The sequence below is a fragment of the Callorhinus ursinus genome, unplaced genomic scaffold (genome assembly GCF_003265705.2).
Source record: "Callorhinus ursinus isolate GAN/ISIS: 27379988/994484 unplaced genomic scaffold, GSC_fseal_2.0 scaffold69, whole genome shotgun sequence".
NCBI lineage: Eukaryota > Metazoa > Chordata > Mammalia > Carnivora > Otariidae > Callorhinus > Callorhinus ursinus.
In genome coordinates, this window is record NW_027397131.1 from 5,987,355 (window position 1) to 6,007,985 (window position 20,631).

Genomic DNA, 20,631 nt, shown 5'->3' on the forward strand with positions numbered 1-20,631 from the left:
CTTACAGATGAGTTACATATAGTTTCAAAAAGATGTCTCTGGGCTTCCAGACAACCCTGACCTAAGTGCTTACTTTCCTTTTCAAAGAGGCCATGTCTTTGAGTTGAACAAGAGCTTAGGTGTAGACACAAGTAATATAAAGTCACTGAGCAGACTGGGTTGTTGACATAACAAGTTCCTGTGACATCTAAACAATCAGTACATCGACAGAGGAGATAATCCGGGGCAAACTATAATAGGAGCTGCTGGAGATCTCTTAGCATCATCACAAAATCCAGACAGGTTTTAAAAAAACCTTAAGTACTGAAGTGATATTTTTTAAAAAAATTATAGAAGTGGGACCACTAGCAGTTTATTTTAAGGATCTCATAATGGATGAGAACACTGACACCTTTTCGAAAGGATATTATACATTTTCCACAATCCAATTATTCCTACAAGGAAATCACTTTCCAGAAACCCATGTTATGCTCCAATTCTTAAGCGAGCCAGGATACTGTCCAAATGTTCAATTTGCATTCAAGGAATAATTATTAAGTGGCTAACTCTGACCAACCCCTCTGCAACACATAAGATGTGTGAAATTTGAACTGAAAGCTGGGAAACATTCTTAAAATGGCAAGTGCTTCCTTGTGGAGCAAGGACGCCATGTATCACGATGTCAGTTAGGTAAAGGAGTGCCTTGGTGTACAAACCACAAAACCTCCAAGAAGAAAATGACTATCTTCTGTCTCAGGGAGAAAAATCCTAAAGTGAGTTCCAGCTAGTTTTTTTGCTTTTGTTTCTTTAATATTGTCCTGGTTTCTACCTTCACAAAAATCAAAGCTCAAATGTTTACTGAAAATGATTCAACTTAAATATTTTAAGGGCTTGTTCTAATTCATAATTCTGGATGCCATATGTTTATGCCATTTCAAATAGGTCAGTTTCAACTTATGGACATCTTCATTGTCAAGAGAATGTCTTCTCAATTCTACCAATTTCTGCTAGATTTCTTTAGTTCTTTTATTATAAGCAGCAATTCTCTATGTCACGGGGAGAGAAGATTTGGGAGGTGTTCATCTAAAGATAAAACTATTTGAAAAATAACTATTTTAAGTTTCCGTTGTTAGACTTGCTATACTCATTACTTACAAGGGATTAATAATGGAAATGTAACTGAATTCTTTTGCTAATCTCAGATCTGATGAACAGAAAATATTTATAGTAACAAAAGTATTTGAGCCAAGAATATCAATTTTGAAACATATGAAGCAATTAAAATTAAGATAGTTTATATCAGAAAGACTACATATTTTTGTAGTTCATGTTTGAAGGTTATTTTTTCATGATGAAAAGTCTGAATGAAGATAGCATGCTGTGGATATGTAACAGCTTAGGAAGTTAGTCATCTTAACTTTCTTATTCATATTTGTATTTTGTAAACAGGGCATAATGTACCCTGATCAAAGAGTAACAGCACTGCTTTTTTTTATATTAAAAAGATATCTAATAAACATGGAATCGTATGTTCCTGTTTTAGTTTTAGTTTCTATGGGGAGTTAGGGAGGGAGAGGTGGCAAGGGAGAGTAATGTTTACATGGGCTGGAAGTTGGAATGTTTTTAATTGGAAAAAAGTTCTATCAGCTATAGAAAAAAATTTCATCACAGATTTACAAGGAATCATTTAAATAATTTCACTTAACCAAAATAAATTGTTGAAATTAGACCAAAGTAATATCCAATCAAATTCTACATGTAGTTTTATCCACGATAAAAAATAATTTCTACTTATATTCTCAATGCTCAAATGATAATATACGTTTTTCCATCTCCAACAAATTCCAGATTAGTACACCATGTAGAAAGAGAACATATCTACCAATGTTCACTATACTACAGATTTTGCAAGTTTGCAGCAATTATAGGATAATATCTTACAGATGATGGAAACCTTTGCCAAACCAACAATTCTACTAACGTGCTTATTTCACCAAATTCTTCAATCCAGACATAAAGTTAAAAATCCACAGGTAAGTAAACAATATCTCAGATCAACCAACGACAAGTCTATTTATGCTGACTTTACTTGAAATATTTATTCTTGGACCAGGAAAAGAATGCTGAACACTCTAACTTGACATTTATACTCTAAACTACTGAAAATTCATCATTCAAAATGGCTACCAGCTGGGAGCCATCTGCAGCCTGCTTCACAAAACAGAAACAAAAAACCCCCACCAAAACCGCCCCCCCCAAAAAAAAAAACAAACCCAGCTCATTTGTGCTCTATTTTCCTTATATCAATAGAGAAATAACGTCTATCCTCATGGAGAAAGCTGTTTAAAGTTACTTCATATACTAATGGATTGTGAGTCAATTTGCTGCATTTCACCATGAAGAGAGCTACGTGAGAAAAGAGCCAACTAAAAAACTCTGAAAAGTAGAGATGGGAAAGTAGTGAACTTCTCACACGAGGGGGTGTCTAAAAGCTGAGGATGTTTATTTTGCTGAGACATTAGAAGGCTCTGTTGTATTTCATTTTAAATCCAAGAAATGCATCTCACTGATTCAGTTATTCATCATCTCCAGAACAATTCCTCACACTTGTCTAATATTCATATACATTTCCCATGTATTCCACACAATAATTTTGTAAATCAGATATGTGAAACCTATTTTGCAGATGAAAAAATGAGGAATCAAAGAGGTTAAGCAGTAGATGGGTATGTAGCAAAGTCTGGCTAAAATCAAAGTCACGTGACTCTAGCAAGAGCAATTTCTGACCTACTTGGCTTATGAAAAGTAAGTGGAAAGCACCATATACTTGCGGGGAGGTCATCTGAAAGCTCAACCTCCCAGTGCTCACTAGCAGCAGAGTGGCTGCCCCTCAGCACTCTGATTCATTAATGACAGAGTAACCCAGAGATGGCCCCAGAATGGTTCAATCCAGGGAAGGACCACCACCCCATGCACATAGAGAGAGTGTCAGAAGCATTCTGGTTGTCATAGTGATGCAATAGAGGACCACACTGGCACTCAGTGGCCAGGGTTACAGATGTTGAACTTCCAACAAAGGGCAAGACAAACCCACTCAAGATGGCCACAGAGACAGTCCTGGCTTTGCACAGTCCCAAGATGCACCAATTGTAGTTACCACAGCTTAGGTAAACAACACCAATTCCCCAACAAGACAAGTTTACATTCCAGTTACCAAAGCACATTAATTGTGAGTAGCTGCATCAAATACACATGCCACTGCCAGCTCTTCAGTACACAAATCACTACATATATAACATGCATCTTGATCAGTGATGAATTCAAAGTGTGTCAGGGATTACTCACTGCACATCTGTAATTACCTCATGCACGACAGCAAAGCAAGGAGTTGTACTGACTTCTTGTCTCCCAGGGTCAAAAACAAGTGAGATTTTACAAAAATGGATAATCAAAAGTGGAAACTGGCCAACCAAGATGAAAGTACAGCAAACAAACAAACAGTGACATTGCTGGAAGTGAAACTTGAGTCAGACGTCAGGGGTATAGGATCCGTAGGGAACGATGGGAATGTTGACACTGCCACTGCTGGAGGGGCTGCGATATGTGGCCAGAGGAGACTGAGTGAAGACAAACTCAGGGACATAAATGATGAAAGTGGTTATGACAAGGAGGAGCTGATGCCAGCAAAAAACTTCATGTTAAAGAAATTGTGGGAGATATTCCACAACCGTGAAAGTACAAAGGATGACATGTTGGAATCTGATCTAGACTTATGGTCACGACAATTCACCCAGGCAGAGAAAAGATGCTCCCTCCATATCACAAACTATACAAGAAAAAAAGCCATAGTTCCAACCATTCTTGACAAGTTTTTTTTACAAAGAAATGAAACACATTAATTCTAAATATTTGTAACATTTAAATACAGTGCATTAAATATTAGCTTTAATATCTTTTTCATTTTCCTACATATTTATCACTGACAGGGAACTCTTTAATGTTTTCATAAAAATTTTTAGTAAGTTGCACAGCATTCAATTTTCCCACTGATTACTGAAAGTACTTTGAAGTTACAGCTCACAAGGTCATTTTTATGGTCCCACACTGCTGTGCAAGGTGAGGATCACCTTTTATGTCCCACTGAGAATCACTAATAAGGGGTTTCAAACTGTTCCACACTATAGGCGGGCTTAACTAATTTATCTCAGAAAGTTCAGCGAACTCCTACATATTGACCAAAACCTAGTTCCGATATGTCCCCCACTGTGAGAACTCTCCCAACCCGCCCAGGCAGAAGTCACCTCTCTCCCTCCTCCCCATTCTCACTATGTTGTGGCAACATTATAGTGCTTATTTCTTTGCTCATTTTACCAATCCCACCAAGAGGTGGCCTCCTGATGGCCAACCCAGTGCATCTTGTTCATTTCTAAACATTTGAATCTAGCACTTAGGCTCTAAGAAGCATCGTTAAAGTAATTAGCAGTGATGAAGGAGTGAGACAAAGGGGACACAATAGGCAATGGTCACCTAAGACTCTCCAATCACTCAGCACTTGGTGTATCTGAGCACAGACACTCCATCCACACAGTCTCCTTTAACTCATTCAAAAAATGGTATCCCTGTAGAATGTGCTTATCAGAACAAAGGAACTGAGTGAATATTCCTTCAAATGAAAGTAAATTCTAAATCACTGACAGAATTTATTCTCCCAAGGTATATGTGCATAATAATGGAGAAGCTCTTCAACTAAAATGCCCAGTATGGGGTTAGACAGTGGGATGCCTATGTTCTGTCACTTCCACCCTAGCCTACAGCTGGCACCCGCTCAGGGGCCCACACTTGCCCATTTTAAAAGATGAGCCAGATTTTTGTGTTAAATCTGATTTCTAAATGTTACCTATTTCAATTATGTATAAAACACTGTGGGCGAAAGAAAGCATGGACCCCAATTTCCAACCTGTGCTCCAAACCAAAGAGTATTTTCATGGGGTATGGGTAAGTTATTTGTGATGACCTACAGTGTTAGTGAAGAGCCAGTTTCTTGGTTCCCCTGGGACACAAGTATCTATGATTCTTAAGGCTATTTCATTCTCCAACTATCACTTTATTATAATTCCTCAGAAAGACTAACCAGATCTCTATCATACCTGCTATCATAGGTAGCTATAAAAAGATTAAATTTGAACTATCAGATGTAACTTGTATATGACTTGAATATAATGGTTTAACAGTATATAACTTGTGAAAAAAATGTAACAGTATTGATATCTCTCACAAAATCAAGTTACCAAACCTTGATTGTAATTTTCTAGCCTCTGATTTTTCATAAGCCCATTATTCCAGTTACATGAATTCACATTATATGATTTTTTAGGCAACACATTTTATCACTCTGGTCACCCTGATCTTCTTTAAGCAAACAATCCTACTTAACTCAGTAAGTTCCAGTGGCACTGGTGCTGGGAATGACAGATCGGCACAACAGCAGATCTATAATGGCATCCCTGAGACATTAATAAGATAAAATTCTGTGTAGGCTGTACTGGGTAAGTAGACAAAGAAGCGAGTACTGGGTTCAAGAAAAGTTTGCTTCAGAAAAAGAATACTGAAGATGTGTGTATTGGTTATACTACTATAACAACTCCAAATGTCAGGGGATGAACACAACAAAAGCTTCTCTCTCCTGTTAAACAGACTGCCTAAGTCAGCAAAGGGCTTGGTTCTACACAGTCATGCAGGGACCCAAGCTTACGGAGGCCCTTCCATTTTATAGCTGCCCATCTGGAATTCATGGCCTCTTGTCTACCTTTGGGAGAAACATGCAAACATGGTCCCTGAATGACTCACTTAAGTGGACATTATAAGTTGTCTACCCAGGGTCCAGGAATCAACCTGGGTATCTAATAGAGTGATGCCACTCCCATTGCCAGGGGCTGGTTTAAGAGTAGGCATGTTAAAGCTCAATAACAACAACAACAACAAAAAACAAGCAACCTGATCCAAAAATGGACAGACTTGAACAGACTTTTCTCCAGTGAAGACATACAAATGGCTAATAAGCACATGAAAAGATGCTCAACATCACCGGTCATTAGGGAAGGTACAAATCAGAAGTATAATGAAAGAGTACAGCCATTAGGATGGCTGCTATAAAAAGGAGCAGAAAGTAAGTGCTGGCAAGGATGTGGATAAATCAGAACCCTTGCACACGGTGGGTAAGAATGTAAAATGGAACAGCTGCTGTGGAAAAGAGCAACGGGGAACACCACTGGCAGTTCCTTAAAAAATTAAAAATAGAATTAGCACACAATCTAGCAATTTCACTTCTGGTTATATCCCCAGAATAACTGAAATCAGGGTCACAAAGAGATATCTGTACATCCACGTTTATAACAGCACTGTTCATGACAGTTAAAATGTGGAAACAACACAAGTATCCACTGATGAATGAATATGGATAAACAAAATGTGGTACACACATATAACGGAATAGCATGCCATCTTAGAAAGGATGGAAATTCTAATATATACTACAACATGGGTGAACCTTGAGGCATTATGCTAAGTAAAATAAGCCAGTCACAAAAATACAAATACTGTATGATTCCATTTATATGAGAAAACTTACCTAAAGTCGTCAAAATCATAGAGACAAAAAGTAGAATGGTGACTTGTTTTCAGGGGCTGCTGGGAGGGGCAATGAGGAGTTACTGTTTAATGGGTATAGAGTTTCAGTTTTATAAGATGGAAAAAGCTATGCAGATGGCTGATGGTGATGGTTGAACAACAGTATGAACTTTTTTGTTACCACTGAACTGGACTCTTAAAAATGGTTAAGACAGTAAATTTTATGTTATGTGGATTTTACCACAATTAAAAAAAGAAAGAATAGGTAGGCATATAATCCAATTTGGGCCAAAGACAAAAAGAGAAGAGGTCTGTCTAACGGTCATTTTTGACAATGAAGTTTTCTGGCTTTTTAAAGAGAATTTCTGAAAAGGTTTTCTCTCTCCCACTAGATGTGAAACAAAGACACATGGAGCCCTGCCTGCTGCTACAGGAGAGAATCAGCTTTAGGAGAAAGCCATCAGGGTGGAAGACAGAGCTGAGCAGGAGAACCTCTGAATCTTGGACGACCTCACAAAGCTTCTGGATCAAACTATTCCTGAAGCCATTCCCTGTGCACTCTTCAGTAATGAGAGCCAATACATGTTCACATCGTTGAGGCCAGCCTTTTACTTGAAGCAAAAAGCATCCTACTGGATACATCTTCCAAACCAGGTCCTCCTTCTGACTTCCATACTTTTCTCTGACATGTGTTAAAACATTGTCCCTTCCCCTCTCCTACACTACAGCTTCTTCCCCATCTCCCTCACTGCCCACACTACTATATCCAATCAGTTGCACAGACCTAGTGATTCTCTCTCCAAAACTATGCCCAGAACCTAAGACAACCTTCCATCCAAGTAATTACCACCTTGAGCATTTCTACCAATGGCTTCACAAGCGGTGAGAGCACTTCCAGTTTTCTTCCCTTTAACACACAAGCTCTGATATTTCCCTCCTATAATTCAAGTCTGCCAGCCCTTATTCATGATCTCTTAAGTTGGGCACAAACTTCTTGGCCTAACATTAAGGCTGTCCATAGCCAGGCCACAACCCACCTCTCTGGTTTTACTTTTCTTCAGTCCCCATACCTTCAGCACTACCACTATCCACTGCCCTGCCCACACCCAATCCCCATCTTTTTTTGTCTATAAGCAGTTCTGTTGTCCCACTGTCTCCAGCACTCAATTTCTACCTGTTGTTCATCACAAAGCATAAAAGCAACTTCAAGATCCCCTCAATCTGATATAATCTTCCCCTCCTCAGAGCTGCTATACTGTCTTTCTTATGAGACTTATATTTCTATTTTAAATTGGCTCAACCCCCCTTCAAAGATAACCTATCTTTGAGGGCAAAGTCTGTTTTACTTACAGTGAACTTGCCAGGTCTTACAAGGCCTAATTATTGGTAAAGCCAACAACAGCTACCCTCTTGACAAGTCACAAAGAGGATGCCTGGGCATTTCATTTGCAAGAGAGCCATAAGCTTCTAGAAGAATAATCTACTATCTTTTGAGGGAACCAAAGGTGGAATCACTTTCTTTTTTTTAGGATCATGTATCTAAATCAAGAATCTCTGGCTCAAATGTCAATTGGAGGCAGGCAAGAAACAGGAATGAATGGGCAAAGTGCATGCTTTTAATTCAAATATACATTACACAAAAGAAAAAATAGACAAAAATTATTCATTGCCCCAAACAAATACATCTTCTCTCATTTTCTTGGCACTCACTGTCCCCTCATTCACAGTTCCCCCTTGACCTATAGATATGGGTACAAGAATTATTTTACTCCATCATGAGAAAACCAACAGTACAACAGCAAGGATAAATGATAACTGACACCAGGCTTCCACGTCAGGGAATGAGAGGGAGTTAGGGAGGGGGAGGCAAACAGGAGCACACCACTAGCTCCAACCAGCATGTGTAGAAGCTGACCCAAAGTAGCCAGACTGTCAGATTTTTCAAGAAAAGCTACCAAACCAGACTGGGATGTAAAATCTCCTTAATTTTAAAATATTGGCAGCTAAATAATTTATTTCAAAATCACTATTTAGATAAATACAATATAGCCTCAACTAAACGTGTGTATACCAAATACAACCAGCAAGCCATTCGCTTGTTTTCTGTTTACCTGAGATGGGTTAAAAGAGAAATAACAGGATTGTGAAAATACTCAAAAAAGTGAGCAAATAGTGCTTCTACCAGAATCAGAAAATCCTGTGCCTCAGTCATTTTATAATGAGCTGGACTTTGATCTTAGGAAGAAGGAACAGACAGCTTTATAGGCCAGCACATGACTCTGAGTCTAGGGCATTCGGTGGAGAGGCTCACGGCTAAAGGCTGCTGGGAAACTGAGTCCAATTAAGCCTAACATAAAGTTATATGTGAATCGCCTTGCATATACTAGAAATTCTAAAACCACTAAATTTTCCTGAATTAATGTTGGGAAATTATCACTTCCAAGAGGATGCCAGAAAATTAAAGTATTACCCCACTGAATTTGGCACAGCATGATAGAAAATACCTACTGTACTACAAATGTATTTTCCTACAAAAGTAATTTTAAATCTTCCTGAAATAGAAAAAAGTATGGAGCCTATAAAAAGTTATGAGTAATATTCAAAGTATTTATACATTTCAAAAATGAATTTAGTTGATTATGAAAATTTCCAAAGAAGCTACTCAAGAGGCTTAAGTGCACTAATGATGTCACAAGGGAGACCTGGAAAGACAAACATGCAGATGTACTAAGATTTCATTAATCTGCAAAACTACAGAATTAGATTTGGCAATATTTCAGATGTCTTCATGTGATACTTAGAGTAAAATCTCATAACAGTTTTTCCCTTGTGAATTTTTAGGTTCTTAACATTTAAGAAGAATCCAATTAAAAACCACTAAACTTTCTAAATGCTGGTTTCAAGAAATTAAGATTCTCTCAGTACATCCGCAATTTTCAACACCTATTCACAGCTGATAAAATGGCATAATTATTCTGCGTTATGAAATCTGAACCAGTTGGTGAGGTGTATTTTACCACCATGCATTCATTTATAAAACAAGGTAAGTATGAGACACTGTGCTCACCGAAGGGCAACAATGATGGACCAAAACAGCTGTGGCCACTGCTGTCACAAAGCTGATAGTATAGTCAGGGAAACCAACAACCAAACAACCCTTACTTTAATTACAAAGCATAAGAAGTTTCATGAAAGAAACTTATAAATTGCAATGATATCACCTACCAGAGAGATGCCATGTATCTATTAATCAGGGAAGGCTACCTTGAAGAAATGAGCCATAATATGAAGCACAGTTACATCAAAGGGGGTGATGCAAATCATATCAGGAAGAGGGAGCAGGATTCATTCATTTCTAAATATTTACCGCATGCCAGATCCATGCCAGTCACTGAATTAAACATTAGGCATAAATAGTCAATAGAATTTAAACAGTTCTGATCACACTTAACAATCTACTGGGGGAAATGAACAAATACAATAAAATAAATCTACTGGGAGAAATGAAGTAAAGGCAGGGGGAAGAAATCATTTTTTAAGTGGGGGAAGGGTTAAAAAAGAACAGGATGCCCTGAGTTAGAGCAATAAGAGGGGTCATACTTTGTATTAGGTGAGACAATCTGAGGATGTTAAGCCAAGACCTGAAAGATGTCAAGAAAACATTAAAAACATAGCAAGCAGAGGCCCTGAAGCAGGAGGGAACTAGAAGTTAAAAGAACTGAAAGATGACCAGCAGGTAGGAGAAAAGGGCAACAGTGAGGTGGAGAAGGACGTAAGGGCCAAGTCATATAAAGCCTGGAGAGCCATGGATGAGGGGGCTGGGTCTCCTTCTAACAGCACTAGGAAGGCCATAAAGGGCTTTAAGCCTTGTAGGAACATGACCTTATTTGTGTTTTACAGATCACACTGATGGAAGCAGGAGTAGAGAGATGAGCTAGGAGAGCACTACAGTTGTCAAGCAAGAGATGCTAGGAGCATGGAGAAGGGTCAGGATGGTAGAGATAAAGAAAAATGAAGCAAATCAACTTATACTAAGAGTGGAACAGTAAAGACTCCTGATTGACTTCATTGGGGAGGAGTGATGGAAGGGGAGCTATCAAGTTATCCATCAGGTTTCTGGTTGGCTGGTGCCATCACTGAGACTGGAAAGAGACCAAATGAGACGAAGAACATAAAAGTTTCAGTTAAGCTACATTTTTAAAGTCCATGAGCCGCTGAAGTGGATTTTCAGCCAAGTGGAAATATCAGGCTAAGGTGCTAAGAATCTAGTGTTCAGAAGGAAAAAAAATTTAATTTGAAATATAAAATTTGGAATTAAATGGTATCTGAGGCTCTCACCTATGAAGGACATGAAGAAGAAACAAAGGTCCTTCCAATTTAGGTATGAAACTAACCTTGAGAATTTACAAAGTAGAATATAAGTGGGAGGCAGGGGGAATGGGGAATGGGTCTTGTTTTCCTGGTCACAAAGTTTCACTTTGGGAAGGTGAACAAGTTCCGAACATGGATGGTGGTGATGGTTGCAAAACAGTGTGAATATACTTAATGCCACTTAAAAATGGTTAAAATGAAGACTCTTATCTGCTGCTTTAATTTAAAAAAAAAAAAACAAACTAAACCTTGAGAAATTCCAACATTTAGACACTGGGTAGAAGAGGAGATGCTGAAAACATCACAGAGGGAATGAACTTCCAGAATGGTGGTAGATGATGATGAAGTCATAGAAGACAAAGGAAGAACTCCATCCTAATCCCCATAGAGGAGTTCCTCAAGGAAAAAAGAAAAGAACTGAAAACTACTAATAAATCAAGTCAGATGAAGACTTTAAATTATCCCTTGGATTTTTTAAAACACCAGGATCATGGGTAACCCTGACAAAACCATGTAAATGGAAGGGTGAGCACAGGAGTTGGTGTGAGCTGAGAAATAGAATACGATCAGACAACTCCTTCAAAAAGTTTTGACTCTTGAGAAGAAGCAGAAAAACAAGACAGTGGCTGGAGAGGAACGTGACGTCAAGGGAAGTATGACAGTAGCAAAAAGCTTACCCCAATGTCCACTTTCTCCCAATTAGAATTCTCAATTTTTAGCTGGGCACATGGACACTTAAAATAACTACTCTGACTTCCTTGAAGCTAGGTATGGCTAGGAAACTAAGTTCTGTCTAGGGAAATGCTGGGAAATTCTAGGAAATCTCATGATTGAATGCCTTTTGTCCCTTCTTCCATCCTGCTGATTAGACTGTGGTGTCTGAAGTTCCAACTTGGATGATGAAGATAAGGGCCATAACCCAGGAGTGGGAACTGTCTAGGTTGAAGTACCTCGGTTTACTAGGTCTCTGGGGAACACTCATCACACCAGACCTGCACTGTTCTTTTACGAGAAGTAATCTTCCACCTTATTTAAACAGCAATCATTTTGTTTTGCTTTGTTTCCACACAATTCTAATCTGAACTGATACAGGCAGTTTTTGTTTTCCTTCAGTATGGGAGACAGTAGAACACAACTGTGTGGAAATGGGAATGATCCAATTAGAGAGCCTGACCACAGCAGAGGAGGACAAAGCCCAAAGTGAGAAGCAGGAGAGACATGCAAACCCAGTGTGGTTAGAAAGATGAGACCAGGGAAGATGCAGGAGTTAAACCATGCGGACTTGCAAAGTAGGACAAGGATTTTACTTTTTTATCCTAAAAGCACTGGGAAACTAGACATTTTTTAATAGGTAAGTAATGTGATCTAATGTGTATTATTTCAAAGATGAGTGACAGTAGTTTGAAGAAAGGAATGGAGTGAGGGCCAAGAGAGGTGGCAAGGAGACCAGTTAGGAAGCTGTTCTGACAATCCAGCTGAAAGATGGGGATGGTTTCAAGTAGGATAATGATTTCAGTCCTACGGCAAAGTGAGTGAATGTGAAGAAGATAGTACTGGCAGCACTTTGTGGTTACGCATGACAGAATAGGGACAGCAAGCAGTCAAGGATGACACTCGATGGTGGCATCATTCACTGAAATATGGACTTGTGGAAAAGATACACATTGGGTAAGCTCAATTTTTAACACTCTTTTAAGTTCTTGAGAAAACCAAATGTAAATAAATACCCAGCAAGTAAAAGACTTGTTCTCAAGCAGCTTATTCATAATAGCGGAAAACAGGAAATAGCCAGGTGTCCATAAACAAGGGAGCAGATTAACTGTGGTACACGATGTAATACAACTCATTAAAGAAAGGAACGAACTACTGATACTATGCAACAATATGGATGAAACCCAAAAACATTATGCTCAGAAAAAGAAGCCTTATACTATAAAGTACATACTGTATGTTTCCATTTATATAATATTCTAGAACAAACAAAACTTATCTTTGGTGAAAAAACTCAGAAAAGTGATTGTCACAGTAAGTGGGGGTGGGCTTGGGAGGGGGGTAAGAGGAAACTGTTTCAAGTCATGGTAATGGTCTGTATCTTCCTAAGAGTTTGGGTTAACGGATGTATACATTTGTCAAAACACATTCAATACTACATTTACTTTATCTAAATTTAACAATGACAAAACACTACAAATATTGAATGCTGATTGTTGGTATGCATGGTGAAGAGCTAAAGTGTGCTGATGTAAGCCTGCTAGTCTGAAATGCAGCAAAAAGATGGATTGATGAATAAATAAGATAGATAGATCCATATGTGATAAAGCAAATATAAAGAAGTAACTGTAAAATTTAATTAGTGCGTATATGGTATTCCCTGCATAATTCCTACAACTTTTTTGTATTTTTATAATAAAATGTTAGAAAAGCTTTAAGTAACTAATCTGCATTTTTTAAAGCATTAACTAAAACTTAACAATGATAGATTCAAGAACACATCTTCCTCCCTTTCCTTTACATCTTCACTTTTATTGTGAATCCATGAATGTTTACTACTGTGAGATTGGTAACCAATTAATCACAAAGAAATCTAGCATTTTAATGTCATTTGAAGTCATTATTAAGAGTCCAAAATATGTACTTTGCAGAAAAACATTTAAATAGAAATATTTTTAACACATTTTAAGCAATGAAACCACGATAATTCAGGAAAAGAAAAAACTGGGGAAAGTTTCAGCTAATATAGGGAAAATAATGGTCATTCTGAATTATGTAACATTTTAAGGGATACTGTTTTCTTATTTTCATACTTTGGTAGCTCTTTAGGACCCATTTAATAAGAGAATAACTATCACTGGCATACCAAATGTCACACTGATATTCATTATTGTATTTTTAAATGTTTCCTAGGAATACTGTTTATATCCTTAATTTCCACTATCAAACACAAATTTTTTACTTAAAGAAAACCCCTAGGTCTTTCTTAGCAAAAATTAGCAACTAAAATTATTTAAAATTATTATACTTAGTTGAATTTTTATAAAAATTTATCTTCAAAAAGTAAGGTCAAATTGTCCTATCTTTTTTTTTTTTCCTGCAAAGAGGCTTATTGAGGGTGATTCAACCAAGGGGGTATTTCAGGAACCTGAATCCTGAGGAGCTAGGCAGAACTCACGGGAGGGTGAGGGGAGCTGAGGGCATGCAGGAACAAGGACGTAACGTCTGGAGGACAGAGGGAACTACCTGGGTCCAGTCTGAAACTGCACAGAAAGGCTGAGTTAAAAACAAGGTGGCTGCCGAGACTGTGGGGCTGGGATTGGATGGTATGAGAGCCTGGTTGGTTTCTAGAGGCAAGAGAAGCTCCAGATTGGGGTTTGTAGATGGGCATCTGCCAAGGTCTTCTACAGGACAGTGACCATGATGATGGAAGAGGTCATAAAGAGCAGGTAGAGATAGAAGAGCACAGCATCCACTGTGTGGCTGAACTGCACCCACAGGTCCACCAAGTGCTACTTCTGAGCCTTGTGTTCCTACTGGCCCTTGTTGATGTAGGGCATCCATTTAACTCTGCCTCCTTGTTACCAGGCACCCTCCCCACCAGCTCCGCTGGCTCCTCAGGCCAGGCAGTAGGTAGGAGCGAGACCCAGGCCCTTACTTCCCTTCTGGGTTGCAGTGGGGCGGCATTTTTTTGGGCTGGTACAATGTAAAAGCAATGTGGTGGCTGGGTGATCATCAGGTACAGCAGGGAGGTGATGAAAACGGTCCCCAGTAGGCTGACCTGCACCATCAGAGACAGACACAGGGCAAAGGAGACACTGATGTGGGAGGTGCCACTGGCCAGGAATAAGTCCTTCATCATGAGCAGAAAGACGGTGTAGTGCAGCAGAAGTGCTGTCTTAAATGGGGCATGACTCTCTCTGCTGGCAGAAAGAAGCTGAAGGCATTGATGACAACCCCAAAAAGCCACTGGACCCCAGAAAGCTCATCACATTCAGGCTGGACCACCTGCTGAGATCAAAGAGCTGAAGGTGAGAATGCAGTTCTGTTCACCAAAGGGGAAACAGAAGATGTCCAGATTACATATGCTCATACTGGCTTATATCTGATGCAACCTTCACAGATGACATAAGCCATGTGATTTGCAGGTGCCTGATCCACATCCATGACCTCCTCACTGAAGATAGTTGGAAGCCACAGGTTCTTAGTTGCCATGCTGAGCTTCCTGATGCTCCCACATTCCTCTGGATTCCACCTGATGAGTGGATCATAGCAGATCAAAAGTTAGCCCCAGGAATGATGTCATCAGTTGAAGCTGAGCATCACCATTCCCAGGATGCCAGATGGGGTGATGGAGATGTGGACATGAGTGGGGATACTGTAGTTGATGTCTGGATGGAAACTTTTCTGCTAAACACTGCTGAGAAGGTAATAGGATTACCCCCATGCTGGTCAAAGCCTGAGTGACTGGTAGTAAAACCGTCTCCTTTTCCTTGAAGCAGCCAGTGGAAAATGAGGCAGAGGAGGAATCATTCTCCATGCAGCCAAAGTCTTTCCATCTTCCTCTCACTCTTCTCTGGAGACTTAGTGATAATGCTGATCTTGCAGACCCACAGGCCACATCTTGAGCCCTAGCTCAAACTGTCCTTTTAATTAAAACTTATAAACTGATTTTTCAAAACTACCAATTAAAAAGCTCAATATCAACTCACATTCATTTATTTATTCAGCTGATACTTACAGAGAGTTTATGAAGTGGCAAGTACAACTGTAGATACTACATAAGAAAAGTTTTCATTTAGTAACACAAGTATTTTAATTACATATTCATATATACTGCCTGGGACATTTTATTGCTCATTTTCAGCAGATGAAGTTTTTAACATATAGTCTGGTGAATATTCTAAGATATGTAGTTTTCCTTATGTACCAGCTATCAGCTTGGACTTTAACTGCACTAAACTTTTTAAAATCCTTTTAAACTTAAAAAAAAAAAAAAGGAATACTAATCTCTCAAGTAAACATCTAGACACTGTCTTCTTAAGAGCCCCACTGTTAAAGTAAAGGAAAAGGAAATAGGTAAATGAGCCTAAGGCTGATCCTAAGTCCTCAGGGTTTGTTTGTTTGTTTGTTTTAATTAAATTTTAATTTCCGTAAATATACAGTGTTGTATTAGTTTCAGGTGTACAATATAATAATTCAACAATTCCATATATACATCACCCAGTGCTCATCAAGACAAATGCATTCCTTAGTCCCCATCACCTGTTTCACCCATCCCCCACCCACCTCCCCTCTGGTAACCATCAGTTTGTTCTCTATAGTTAAGAGTCTGTTTCTTGGTCTTTTTTTTTTTTTCCTTTGCTCATTTGTTTTGTTTCTTAAATTCCACATATGGGTGAAATCATGGTATTTGTCTTTCTCTGAATGACTTATTTCACTTAGCATTATACTCTCTAGCTCCATTCACATCCTTGCAATTGGCAAGATTTCATTCTTTTTTATGGCTGAATAATATATTCCTGTGTGTGTGTGTCCACTACATCTTTGTTATCCATTAATCTATCAATGGACCAGCCTACTTCCATAATTTAGCTATTGTAAATAATGCTGCTATAAGTACAGGGGTGCATGTATCCCTTTGAATACTGAGTCCTCAGTTTTTAAATTCTTCACTAGCCTGATCAGGAAAAATATTGAACTAGGTACACCCACAAGTTTTAAAGAGGGAAATCTTGTTTTTTAAGTTTCTCGGTTTTGGTTTGCACAGTTACTGACTTAAAGCAAAATGCCTTCCATAAATGTGGTAAACAAACACCAAACTCCATGTCATCAATAAAACCCAGTTTTCCCAAATAAGAGAATATATCGACTTACTCCAGCCATTTAAAATGATGCAATCCTTGGAATGTGTGTTTATTAAAAGGGCAAAGGAAGTAGTGTAAAGCTCAAATGTGACTAGTGGGATCAGACTGTTGTGCTCAAGAAAAATTTTGAGTTTTTCAACCAGGGTCAAACACAAAGGTGAGATTCAGAACACTGTAAATTAACCTGGAAAAAAAAATTGAGTGGAAAGTATAGGTTTTAAACTTCATTGCTATTTCCCTTTCTTTTATAAGGTCATTCAGTGAGGATCAAAGCTTGCCTAAGAACAATTCACAAAAGAAAGGGCACGGAAAATTCTTCAAAAATGCTTTTTGTATAAACTGGTATACCTGACCCAAGGCAATAATGCACTGACCAAAATCAGAACATCTAAAGATGATGGAAAACTTCCATTTTTTTCACACTAAAATGATTCAGGGAATCTTTCAAAACAAGTTTTACTTCCAGTCTGCACCCCATGCATTTTGTTAAAAAGTGGAAGACCATAAAATATTCAATTCTGTGTTTACTGCCAAATTTTTTATTTATTATGTTCACAAAAAAAAGTAATTTACAGTAAGCCAAGATGAAACAAACATTTATTGAGCACCTGGTAGACATCAGCACTTCATAAACACAAATGTACATGATCTCCACTTCCTCCATACAACATTATAAAGCAGGCATGATCCCCATTTGACACTTGAAAAGCATGTTTGGAGAGATTAAAGATCTTGCTTAGGACTGCACAGGTGAGTGAGGAGTGGCCTTCAGCCCTGGCTCTGCAATTAACTAGCTATATGTTCTTAGGAGTGCAAGTCACCTCTCTGACACTCTATTCCCTCATATGCAAACTAGAAAGACTCACCTGAACATTTTAATTACATTAAAAGGTGCTTTTGATCTTTTAGAGACTGATGAGGGATGGTCAGACTTCTGACTTTCCCTCCACCTCTACCCTTTATCCAATTTCACTGTTCCTCACCCATTCCACAAGAAGGCAGGGAAAGGAGCTGCCCTCCCGCTGCCTGAAAAGAGAGTACTTAAAAGTTTTGTTTTAGATATTTGATAACACATCTGATTTTTAAAGGAGATAAATCTTAAACAGAGAAGTTAAAACTACTTCCTAAAATCAGAGTATTAGAGACTTTCCCTTTATGCTATATTTTTTCATAATTACAATGAACAAATGAGAACTGGCTTCATGAAATTCCCTCAAACACCTGACATCTCCACTAAAATAATTAGTGTGGTCTCAAGTTTGGTAAAGAAACATCACTATGTGCTATGGGGAGTGCTGTGAATTGTGTAAGACTGTTGAATCACAGACCTGTACCTCTGAAACAAGTAATACATTATATATTAAAAAAAAAAAAAGAAGATAGCAGGAAGGGAAAAATGAAGGGAGAGGGAAATCAGAGGGGGAGACAAACCATGAGAGACGATGGACTCTGAGAAACAAACTGAGGGTTCCAGATGGGAGGGGGGTCGGGGGGTGGGTTAGCCTGGTGATGGGTATTAAGGAGGGCGAGTACTGCATGGAGCACTGGGTGTTATATGCAAACAATGAATCATAGAAATCTACATCAAAAACTAGTGATGTATGGTGATTAACATAACATAATAAAAAAAAGAAAAAAGAAAAAAAAAAGAAAAGAAGCATCACAATGGCCAGTAAGAAACTGTGTATCCAGACTAAATTTAAAAGTCATTCTTAACAAATTAGCTTTTTTTAAACTGAAGTACAGTTGACACACAATGTTACATTGGTTTCAAGTATATGACACAGTGATTCCACAAGTCTGAACCTTTATGCTGTGCTCAGCAAAGTGTCACCATAGAGCCCTATTACAGTAACACCACTTTACAAATTAGCTTTTAAAGGACTAGATGGCCAAAGAGAATAAGTAATTTTTTCTGTATCTTGTTTATAATCCACAGAGGTATAAAACTCATAGCAATTAATTGGAAAATAAAATTCTAGTTTGGTAAAGTAATAATCTGTGCCTTCCTTAAAACTGACAAGCTGAATTGAATTGAGAATTTTCCATCTGCCCTCATCATGAAACTCTTTGATGGAGTTCATTATTGAAAAGTCAGAAAAAGTCATCACTTCCAATATATTTGTCAAAGGAATTTAAACATTAAATAGACAAAACAGGTTAAATAGGAGCAAATGGCTGAGATATTTTTACTATCTTAACTAAAATTCCTTACTGGGAAGAACTCAAGGGAAAAACATAGGGAAAATTCATCAGGTATTTAAGAGAGGAAGATGATGATATCAACATCTGAATGCCTACTATGTGACCTGACTGGGAGATTTTATGTAGATTGCTTTGTTTAATCACGGCCTTTTTTTTTGTTAATCCAGTATAGTTAATATACAATGTTGTATTAGTTTCAGTTATACAATAATTGCAGTCTTTTAGTCCTAAAAAGGGTAGGCATCACTATCCCATTCAACAGGTGAAGAAAGAGTCTTAAAAATTAGGTACTTTGTGGTGCACCTGGGTAGCTCAGCTGGTTGAGCAGCTGACTCTTGGTTTTGGCTCAGGCCATGATCTTGGGATAATGGGATAGAGCCCCGTGTTAGGACATCACGCTTAGCAGGATCCTGCCTGAGATTCTCTCTCTCCCTCTGCCCCTACCCCGGCTCAAGCACTCTCTCTAAAACAAATAAGCCTTTTAAAAATTTTGGTATTTTGCCCAAGGTCACACAGCTAATAAATGCTGATGTACTTCCAGCTCATATATATTTGAATATATACTTAAATGAAAAGTCTAAGTACTTTATACAACCTCCTTCCACCTTTTTTGTGTTTGGTCAGGGATTCAAAAACTAAAAAGTCACATTCAGCAACCTATTAAAATTTTAGTTTTGGTTGAAAAAAATACATGATCATGATACAATATATCAACTGCTACACCAGAGGCATGAGAAGATAGCATATAAAAGTTGCACTTCCAGAAACAGGGTAAACTGGATATTCAGATAAAGCCATTTAAGCAGAAAGCTTCTTAAAATGCTGAGTAAAATATAAAAATGTATTTTTCAAAGTAAGAAAATTCCTTAGATCAGAAATTATAGGAAGTGAAGGTTGGAGTCAGCATTTGCCACAGAAATGTCTATTACCTGGTGGCCTATAGCCTGAATTTTAACAAACCATGTTCAGTGAACAGAAAATAAAGTTCACAACAGAAACACATAAAGCCCCAGAGGTTGAAATAAAAACTCCCCGTTAGTGATCAACAGTGTCTTGCTTTGCCTTGTGGAATGAGGAAAAAGAAAAAAGTCTCCTGAGAATTCCTAAATACAAGTCTATATTTATGTGACAGAATTCTCTTGGTGACAGAATTAAAAAGTTTAAACAATTTTAAAAAAGTTTAAAACAATTTAAAAGTAGTTTTCAAATAAGTTTCATGGATAAAATTCCAATGAACATGAGCTTATAATCAAAAATCTGTACTAAAGATACAAGGGGAAAAGCCAGGAGTAGTGAGTCAAGAGAAACAATAAGCTGCCGAAAAAGATCAGGAAAATAATGCAGATATTACAATATGATATAGAATACTTATGCTTAAAGATATAAAAGAATTTATCACAACTCTGTAGAAGGAACAAGACACTATCAAAACTCAACATGCAGATTCTAAAAACAGTTATGACAGGAACAGAAACACTGAGAAAGGCCCTTTCCTGAAGCTCAGGCTACAAGACCTGACTAAAACTGAGGCTGGAGAAGGGAGAGTACCAATCCACCTTACACACACACACACACACAGACACACACCCCG

The 20,631-nt window shown here is 38.1% G+C and overlaps 1 protein-coding gene and 1 pseudogene across 5 annotated transcripts in view; both read right to left on the reverse strand.

The window, feature by feature from the left end:
• Nucleotides 1-20,631, reverse strand: part of BICC1 (BicC family RNA binding protein 1) — a 293,760-nt gene that overhangs the window by 121,273 nt on the left and 151,856 nt on the right. The gene's annotated exons all lie outside the window — the stretch shown is intronic.
• LOC112807335 (5-hydroxytryptamine receptor 3C pseudogene) lies at nt 14,373-15,479 on the reverse strand (annotated as a pseudogene).